A 10,419-nucleotide genomic window follows, 5' to 3' on the forward strand; every position below is an offset into this window, starting at 1 on the left:
TTTAGGGTGCAGAGACACCCCTCAATGTGGCACTTATCACATGTGTTGTAAACAGCTGTGTGCTCAGCGGGTTCCCCGCTCAGCCGCACACTCCTGGGGGCAGCACCTCAGCGTCTGCAGTCGCTGGTGGCACAGGAAAAGCCCGCCTGCGTGAATGAGCAGCTGCGTGAGAAGAATGCCCGTGAGCACCGGGAAAAGGTGCGTCTGTGGTGCGGGCAGGATCACACGGCTGAGGTTCCACCCGCCGCGTTTGCACGGAGGAGCAGTGGAGCGCTGTGTACAGGGGGGCGTTCTCGCTTCTGAATGCAGCTTCGAGGCTCAGGGTGGCTGTTTCCCGGCTCAGGGCCTGCGGCTGGGCCTGCGTCCGTTAAGTCTCCAGCCAGTGACGTCAGACAGCGGGGCTGGGCTGGGCTGGAGCCAGGCGCTGGGAACTGGGCCTCCTAAGTGACCAAACGTCTAGTCTGCTGATGGGAAAGAAAAGGCAGTGAAACAAGTGCGCGGCAAACCGTTTGTCCTCAGGAGCACTTAGGACGCAAAACGTGTACGACCTCCAGGCAAAGATCCCTCTGCAGAGCAGGAGGCCTTCAGCGAAAGCTCCCCGGCAGTTGCAACAACATGCAACCGGCTTAGAGCCGGTTAGTTACCACACCTAACAAGTGCAGGGCGTGGGGACGCTGATGTCCGGTTAATTCAGTGGCTCCTTGATGTCATCAGGATCCAGATTTTATTTCCAATCTTTGCATTCTGTCATTCTCAACATACAGATTTCATACTCCGGCTGGTTCCTCTGCGGGGCCTCAGATTTTCACAGACTGGAGAAAAAGTCCGGAAGAAAAGCCAACAGGCCTGTCCTTGTATCTCTGGTTGAGGATAACTAACTTCCTCCACATGCTCCCCTCTCATTGGCTAGATTTGTATCAGACACTCCTAAGGCTTCCAATTACTGCCAGGAGTGGATGAGATCCATAATTCTGCTCCTAGAGCTGAGGACGAGGCCCACCTCCTCCAAAGCCAAGGTAGAACACAGGAGGTTTGTGAACAAAATCACCTTTCTGTTGGGAAGGGGAGGTGGGAGCCACGGTGCCGGGGACGGGTCCTGGTACGGGCCAAGCGGTGTAGCTGCCACACCCAACTCCATCCCCGTATTTGAAATAAAATGTAGGAAGTATTTTTAAGCACTTCTGAAAGCTGAGAGCTCTCTCTGTTCCTCCTATTAACCCACATTAGACTGTAGCCAGATTTCCAGATCTAACCATCATAGAACTGCTTTGACCTGTTGCTTGTATTCAGTACATGACATTAATTGTACCTGATTATATACTGACCTATAAATCAGAGTGGTATACGCTTGCTATTAATAATACCATACCTCACAGACCTTTATGACCGCATAGTAAAATGACACCCCAGCTTCTGGATCTGGAGTCGGGGCCAACATGTGCATCACAGTGCAGAGACCCGGAATCCAAACCAGCTGCCTCCACCCCTCTCTGCAGGACGGGGCCGGAGTCCTATTCTCTACCCGGAAAGCGGTAATTTGCACTAGCTCAATTTGTCTACGAAATATATGACTCTCACTGGCTCCCACACTTACTTTGCAGCTTTTAAAATAACCATTGATTTTTAATTTGTTTCATCACCATAATCTCCAGCATAACCATAGTTAACATTTTCTGTCCTAACTTTTGCCTTCTGTTCTTGCCATTGACCACAGGGCAGCACCCTGACATGCAAAGAGCAGGCTGAGAGGCCCAGGCGAAAATCTTGACCTGCCCCTGACGAGACACAGGCATTTGGACGAACCAATTTTGAGTCGCTCTGTTCCCTTATTGTCAAAACAGGGATGACACTCAAGCTGCAGTGTGTTGAGATTAAATGACATAATGCGGGGAAAGGCCTGGCACGTATTTCGGGTGTCAGTAAAGCATGGCCATTATTGACGGACGTCCAACTCCTTCCCAGTCTCTTAAAGCTTCGCCAAAATAACTCAAGGAGCATTTGTTAGGTATCCATTTACCAAGCAAAATGGGAAACCCTAAAAACTCAAAGGGAAATAAAGGGCCCCAGGATTCGGGATGTGCAGGACTAGACGGTACCACAGGTGCCTGGCAGAATTAAGGGACAGCCGTTCCCAGAGGAGACGAGTGTGCGCTGGCGGGGCTCACCACGAGGCTCAGACACACCGGCAAAATTATTTTTTTCTAGGTCTGATGGTTCATTTCTTATCCTTCCAACTCCAATATACGTTTTAACACTTTTTTCACATGTATGACATGAGTCACAATAAAAATATTAAAACATTTTGAAAGGTAGGTTGGTGTCAACTTGTAAAGAACTTTATTTATCAAGACAAGGAATTTATGCCGAGGCAAAGGACAAGGCAAGTGGGTTTTTAAGGAGGACATTCTCAGCTCTGCGTTTCACGCAGATGGGGTCGGCCGCAGGGCAGGGGCAGACCACAGAGGAGAGAAACCGCACTCAGCAGCCCCCCAGCCTGGCGAGGGCGACGAAGGCCTGGCTGGCTCCGACCGGGAGCAGAGGTCGGGCTGAGGTGGAAGGGACAGATTCGATGACTCACTGAGAGAGATGAGCAGGGGACTTTAGAATAGCGCTTGCACTTACGGGGCAGGAGGTCCCAGTCACCTTCACTGGGCAGTGAAATAAAAGCATCCTCGGGAGGGCGCCCTGGGCCCCGCCTCCGGCACCCAGTGCAGCCGATTCTAACACAACGTCCTCGGAGGCCGCGCGCGCCGCCTGCATTTGTCCCGCAAGCTCACGCTTCTGTCGCACTTCAAGGTGGTTTGGATGAGGTTTTGGTACCTGCCACAGAGTCCTGAATACTATGACAGTGAAAAGATTCCACTCATAAAATTGTCTGAGGGCAGAGAATTTATACCAAAACGCAGGCTTTCTAGGAGGAGAAAGAGCTTTGTACTGTTAGAAAATTACCTCCACGTTACAAGAAACACACGAGAGGGTGCGGTGGGCCGTGGGCGTCTCCACGGTGAGGAGATTTTCATTCCAAGTCCCAAAGACTCAAAGCAGACTCCTCGCTCCCCAGCCCCAACTACAGCTTCTCTCTTGTGAGAACCCACGTCCCGGGCCTCCTAATCCTCATCGGAACAGTGACCAGGTGCAGGCCAGCTCTTTCCAGGCCCACGCGGAGATTAAACATGAGAGCGTGCGTCGCTGCGAAGCCCCGGATTAGCAGCCGGCCGGGCCGTCTCTGCCGTCGGCCTCCTCGGCGCCCGCCCGCCAGCTGTCGCTGCCCCGTCTCCGCTCTGCGGCCGCGGCCGGGCTCCCGTGGGCCGCGGGTGTGTGCTTGGGTTTCACTTTGATGGGCTGCTGTAGAACGCACTGGAACCAGCAGCGGTGGGAGCTGAAGAAGCAGAGGATTCCTGAGGAAAAAGCGATGACATAGAAGATGAAAACGACTCAACATGTGACGTTCGGTAAGAAATTCACCGTTTTTAAACAGGCTCAGCAAACGTGTGTGGAGTCGGCCCGGGTCACTCTCCGCCCAGCCCTCGTCCTGCGACTGTCCTGCAAACTCTCGGACAGGCTTCTTACGAATGCGCAGGGGAAACGGGTTCTGTTTTTCTATGGAGGCAACATTCTAACATAGAGTAAAAGCAGCTGCAACAAGCAAATGACATGTCTTTGTACCACATCCAGAAACGAACAGTACTCAAGGGAGATCGATGAAACCCATAGGCATGATTGTTCTGGATGCAGGAACTACCCCAAGAACTCACAGATCAACAAGAACACTTACCAGATAAGAAAAACAGTATGATGCTAAATGAAAGGATGAAAGATGGGTAGAGGAAGGTGATTTTTGCTTCCTTGAATATCTCAGTCTCTTTCAAAATATGCAGACAGTAAAGCAGTAATGCAAGGAACATACAGACACCTGTTGCCCGGGAAGAAAAACGGGGTGGGCAAAGGTCAGTCTGGTTCGTTTCGTACACGGCCTTCGGGCTAATTCCCAAGACCTCAAGTTGTCATTTCGGCTCTTCTACTCCGTTTCTTCTTACTGTCATTAGATTGTCTTTTGCCTTAGCCGTCCTTGGACAGTTTCTAAGGAGAAACTGTGCCCAATGGAACGTCCCCCTACCCCAGAGCCAGGACAGCTGAGGGAACCCTCTTCCTCCCATCTCTTACCGATGATGAAGAAGGTGATCGTGAAGACAAAGTACTGTTTCCAGGTATCAGGAAGGGCATGAGGGAAGGCCAGGAGTATAATGTTCAGGAAGAAGGAGAGAAGAAGGGCGCTGATCATGAAAATTCGACCAAATATGATGCAGTCTGAATTAGGGAGGGAGAGGGGAGAAAGGCCAGCAGCTCCCTCGAGGGCCCCCTCCCTCCTGGGCCTGACTCCACAGAACACTGAGGCGGCAGTGCGGAGACTTTTAGGAAGGAACCAGCATTTCGGGGAGTGAGCCGCAGAAAGGCCTAGACAGCGGTTCTAGCTGGGCTGGCAACCCCAGAGCCGCCTGTTCCCTGGCTCACCCTGGAAGGAGCCAGAGTTACCGAGGGGAGTACAACTGCCTGGTCCACGTGAGTTGGGGCAGAAAAAGAGGCTGGCAATTCCCAGAAGGGACAGGATGGAGCAGGGCCCTCCCTTTCCAAGCCAGGACTTACTTGATTTGGATTGAGGAGCCCAACACGTGACCTTGCCACCGCAGATTGCGAAGAGAGCGCTGAACTGGACTTGGGAGCTGCCGGGGCCTTCTATCTTCACCCAGGTGGGCAGGCTGAAGGCCCACCACAGGAGGGCAGAACCCGTGAACGCGCAGGCGAGGATGACAATGTGATAAGGTCTAGTTACTCCACATTTCACACAAAAGGGTGCTGACTGGAAGAAAAGGGGTGCAGTAAACGGGTGGGGCTCCCTCAGTTCCTCTGGGGTTTCTCCCCATTCTTAGACGCCCGTGTAAGCCCACCCCTCTTGTCTCTACTCATACTCAGGTCACAGGTTCTCCCTCCTACCCTCTAACCAAACCCTCTTCAGGCCACAGACTGACCTGGGTCCCTTATCCCCACCCCCCCTCGACCGAGATCTTGCTCTTCGGTCTTCACATCCTGTCTGAAACCCCGCCCGCACGCACCCGCACACCGCGTACACTGGTGCTGTGCTTTCCCCCCACGTCCTGCCCCACCACCTGGGTTAGATGCCCCTACAAGACAAGGGCCCTGACTCCTTAATCTCCCGCCACATTTCTCCCGCACAGTCTTTACATGTGGGAGCGGCTCAGTGGCTACCTGTTCTAGAAAGCGGGGAGAACCAGAGTGTATTCCAAGTACATTCCTTGGTGGTGTCAAGAGAAGTAAAAATTTTGGATGCCCTTGCAGTCTCCGCACGCCCAGATCCCTCCTCCTACTGTTAATGGTCCCAGCGAACCTTTTGTCTTATTTCTTTTTTGATCCTTTCTGTTTCAGCGTCCATCTTCTGGTTCCCTGTTTTCTGTGGCGCCTTCTTACATGGAGGCTCATCCTGGCCTTCTCCTCAGCAGTAGAACATTGCGGCCCCTTCCTGTTCCATTGCCAGGAACGTTTAGTGACATCATAAGTATGTGAACTCTGCCTCCCAACAAAAGTGTGAGATCCTACCCTGTTGCCCGTTTTTAAAAATGTGGCTCGTCCCATGCCCCCGCACCCAGTAATGTCTTTATTTTCCTAGGCACATGTGTGCTTCAAAAGTCATGGCTTGTGTCCTTCGCTCTAACTTCTAATACCAAATGGGAAGAAGCACTGTATTCCTGTACGAGACTGAAGGACACTTGACGGAGAGCACAGGATAATCAAGATAGTAACCGGGGAGACCAGCTCGGTGTTAATGGTAGAGTGGGTCATGCTACACCCTTCACATTCTTGACCAGAATGATGTTAAGTCATGTAATGCCTTCTTACCCCGTTCTTATTGTCTAGCACGCTGGTTGGCCAAAGGTGAATACGCTGCATGTTTGCTGATGAAGGAATTAATGAATAAATGAATAAAAATGACGAGACAGGCCTGGCCGGTGGGACTCAGTGGACCGAATGCCAGCCTGCAACTGTAGGGTCGCCGGTTTAATTCCCAGTCAGGGCGCATGCCTGGGTTGTGGGCCAGGTCCTCTGTCGGGGGCATGCGAGAGGCAACTCATGGCTGTATCTCTTGCACATCGATAGTTCTCTCCCTCCCTTTCTCGCTCTCTTCTTCTCTAAAAATGCATTAAAAAATCTTATTAAAAAATGAGACAAAAAAGCAGCAGGTTGCTAAGAAGTTTCTTAAATGTAAACTGTGCGAAGGCAATGTTTAACTTTGTCTATTGCATTCACTTATGCATTCTGAGCACTTACAACATTGTCTGGCATAATGCAGGTATTCCATAAATGTCTGTGGAATGAATGAATGAATGATCCAGGAACAAAAGGATTATCCTTGGAACAAAGAGTTGGCCTATCTGTCAGTTTCCCCAACTGACCATTTGAGTTGGGTATATACTATCTCCAGGACTGAAAGGATGTTTGCGTGTGCAACAGTAATGCATTGCCAGCGCAGCACTATAAGTTTATGTGTTAATCTGTTGTACTGTTGAAAACAGATAGCATGGTGATGCCATTGGCTGGAGAGAGAAGAAATATTCATGGCAAAAGTAACTCACCAAGATAAGGATTGCTTTAAAAAAATTTTATATACATGTTTTTAGATATAGAGGAAAGGAAGGGATAGAGGGAAATATCTGATGCGCGAGAGAACTGTCAGTCACTTGCCTCTTGCACACACCCCAGCCGGGGACTGAACCCACAACCCAGGCATGTGCCCTGACTGGGAATCAAACCGGCAACCTTTTCCTTTGTGGTTCGATGCCCAACCACCTGAGCTACAACGGTCAGGGCTAAAGATTGCTTTTGCCAGTTGTGTGCACACGGAAACCCAGCCAGGAGACTTCGGAAGAGCAGGAATTTCACGGCAACATCTTTAAGTCTAAGGTTGGTGGGAGCCCTGTATTTCCTCCTGAGCTTCGAACTGACTCAGGAAAACAAAGTATATGGGCGAACAGATTTCTGCTGAGGTTAAAAAAGGATAAAGGGAAACTATAAATACATTGACAAGCAAATTCTTCACTGTGAACATTGGTCACTTTGGCTGGGTGGCTCAGTTGGTTGGAGCGTCCCCGCCCCAGAAGGTTGGAGCCATCCAGCACCCCTGAAAGGTTGAGGGTTTGATTCCAGGTACAGAGCAGGTACCTTCAATCCCCAGTCAGGGTGCACACGGGAATGTTTCTCTCCCTATCCCTCTCGTATCAAAAAAAAGTACAAGTGTCCTTGGGTGAGGATTTACAAAAATAAAAATAAAATAAAATGGCTTGGAAAAGGAATCAAGGAGAAGCTGGAGGTAGAGAACATGTATTCAGATACTTGCTTTGTCACTGTTTGGCTGAGTAACTTCTTATGGTAAGGGATCACTGCTACATTTGCTGAATGTGATAATGGTAGATAACTAAAAGAAAGTGAAATAAAGAGTTCATATCTCTAAGATAGACAAACTGTAGAATTTAAGATGATACGATAAATCTAGGCTTTACTTTAAAATAGTCCCTCCCCCACCCCCACCTTTCCCATCCCACAGAACAAAGTAGTGAAAAGATAGAGGAAACAAAATTGATAAAATGTAGATGATTGCAAGACTGATCACATGCGAGTTCATTATCTACTTATGTCAACTTCCATGTTTGACAATTTTCAAAATGTGAAGTTTAAAATACATAAATTTGACATGTTACCTAAAGGGCTAAATGCTAATTTCTTTCTTTTGTAAACATTCTGCTGACATGATTGAAAATACTGACTCTAACCCAGCTATAAATTCACAAAATGTATTTAAGTAATAAAACCTGAAAGTTGAAATTATTCCTTGACCCGCAGGCTACAGAATGGATGTTGTCAGCAGCCGTGAGAACATCACAACGTAATATCTGCAAAGCATAATAAAGCGCAGCACAACAAAATAAGCATTTTATGTAACTTTATTTTTTGTAAACCTGTTGCATTTTTTATAACCTGAAGGTTTGTGGCAATCGGGCGTCGAGCCGCTCTATTGGCACCATTTCCCAACAGCATTTGCTCATTTCATATCTGTGGCACATTTTAGTCATCCTCGCGACACTTCAAACTCTTTCGTTATGATGTTTGTTATGGTGATCTGTGATCAGCTACTTCGTGTTACTATTTACTGTTGTAATTGTCTGGAGGCACGATGATGGTTGCAAAGTTTTTGTCACATGTGTACTTTCTATTGTACCTCGCCTACAGTATTAACAGGTAAATCTACACCACTTTGGACGGTTGACTGAAGGTGAAAGGCATTAATTGTCTGAACTGTCCCAAGTCCAGGACCTGAGTGTGCTCATCGAGACTGGGGCAGGTTTAGGGAACGGGTGACAGCGGCTTTGCGTCCTTTGGCAGAGCCACTCTGCCGAAGCCGTGAGTATTGCTGGGTGTCGATTTCCTAGCTAAGACTGTTACACGTGGGAAAATGTAACTATCATTTGAAAAAAAAGAGTCAACGCACTTCTAACCGATTAAGTAAATCATCAGGGATGGTTCGAGGTGTGTCTTTTCAAAAAAACATTATTTTGAAACGCTCCCCAGGTTATTCTAACGTGCAGATAGGAATGAGAAACACTGGTCTCCCTGGGGCCCGCCTGCCGGTGGGATTCTCACGTCTCACCACTGGGCCGGCGGGAAGACTCCAAGAATGAGATTTAAAGGAACGGCAGAGCGGGTGGGAGGGAGGGGTGGGCCGGTCCCGACTGCCCGAGTCTCAACACCCGCCAACCCACTAAAGGGGGCGCCCTGCCCAGAACAGCATTTCCCGCCCGCGGGGGCGCCGAGGCCCAAGAACGGACGCGCGACCTTGGCCCTCTTCCCGGGGCCGCGGGGACCCCGGCGCCTCCAGCCGCTGCGGAGAGGCCTGGGGGGGTCCCGTCCATTCTACTCCTCGTTCCTCAGCCTCCAGCGGTACTTCGTCGCGGATCCGGGATCTCCAGCCGCAACCAGGAGCCCTGAGAGCGCGGACACCCCAACTTCCGCCGGGGAAACGCAGCCGCCCGGCAGGGGCGCGAGTGAGTTGCCCACTTCCGATCCCCGGGCGCTTACAGCCCCTGACGACAGGGTTCCGGGGCCCGCGCAGCCCCGGCAGGCTCGCCCGCCGCTCGGCCCCTGCGGTCCCCCCAAGACGCCGGACGCAGCGGGGGTCTTTCGGTCGCCCTGGAAGTGTCCACCCCTTTTTCCGAGGGCAGAGCGGCCTCCGTACCTGCAGGAGGAGCGGCCGCCGGGGCCCGCGGCCGGACCCAGCCCGCCTTTGTACGCCAAACGCAGCCCCCGGGGTCCGGCGCGGCGGGGACCCTGGAGCCAACGCCACGCGAGCCGACGCCGGACGTTCCTGCGTGAGCCCAGTAATGAGTGACCGGAAGTGCGGACGAGTGTTCCAGTGGCGCAATCGGTCCGCGCGCGGTACTTACACGGCTGTAAGGGTGCGAATAATGTCGAGGCCGGGAGTTCGAGCCTCACCGGGAGCATCTTTTCCAACCGGAGAGCGCATCCCTTTCCTCGGTGCTTCCCTGTGTACTCCTAGAGTTTCTGAAGAATTGATACATTTCCTCTTTAAATGTTTATTTCATTAATAGGACCACCTGGGTTTGAGCGTTTCTTTTTGAAGGATTAGTTACCGGCTTTAAAAAAATGTCTATTTTCTTGTGTTCATTTCCATAACTTACACCGTCTGGGAAATTTTTCATTTCGTCTAAGCTGCCTAATTTGTTAGCATCCTTTATGATGCTTTCAATATAAATTTTCATATAAATTTCCTTCAGAAAGAAAATTTAAAAGTATTTTTAACTGAATTTTTAAAACCCATAATCAACCCAAGCATCAAAACTATGGCATTCCAGTGAAGGAGTGGAGGCATATATTTAAACACTTGTATTAGAGAAGAAAGACCTCAAGTGAATAACCCAAACTTTTATCTTTAAGAACTAGAAAAAGATAAGTAAACTAAACCCAAAGCCAATACAAAAAAAAAAAAAGAAAGAAAGAAACAATAAAGGTTAAAGTAGAACCAATGCAATGGAAAACAAAAAAACAATAAAGCCAATGCAATGAAGAAATAGGTCTTTTGTATGAGTATCCATGGATTGCTGATTCCCTCAATTTCCTTCATTATTGACTTCTAATGTGATCTTACTATGATCAGAGGACATATTTTGTATAATTTCAATCTTCTTATTTTTATCGAGACTTTTAAATAATACATAGCCTACCCTAGAGAATGGCCCGTATAGTCTTGAAAAGGATGTGTATTCTGCTGTTACTGGGTGGAGTGTTCTATAGATGTCAGTTAGGTCAAGTTGGTTGATATTGTTGTTCAAGTTT

The sequence above is a fragment of the Pteronotus mesoamericanus genome, unplaced genomic scaffold (assembly GCF_021234165.1).
Source record: "Pteronotus mesoamericanus isolate MK-2021 breed Mesoamerican mustached bat unplaced genomic scaffold, CSHL_Meso_final scaffold_99, whole genome shotgun sequence".
NCBI classification, from domain to species: Eukaryota; Metazoa; Chordata; class Mammalia; order Chiroptera; family Mormoopidae; genus Pteronotus; species Pteronotus mesoamericanus.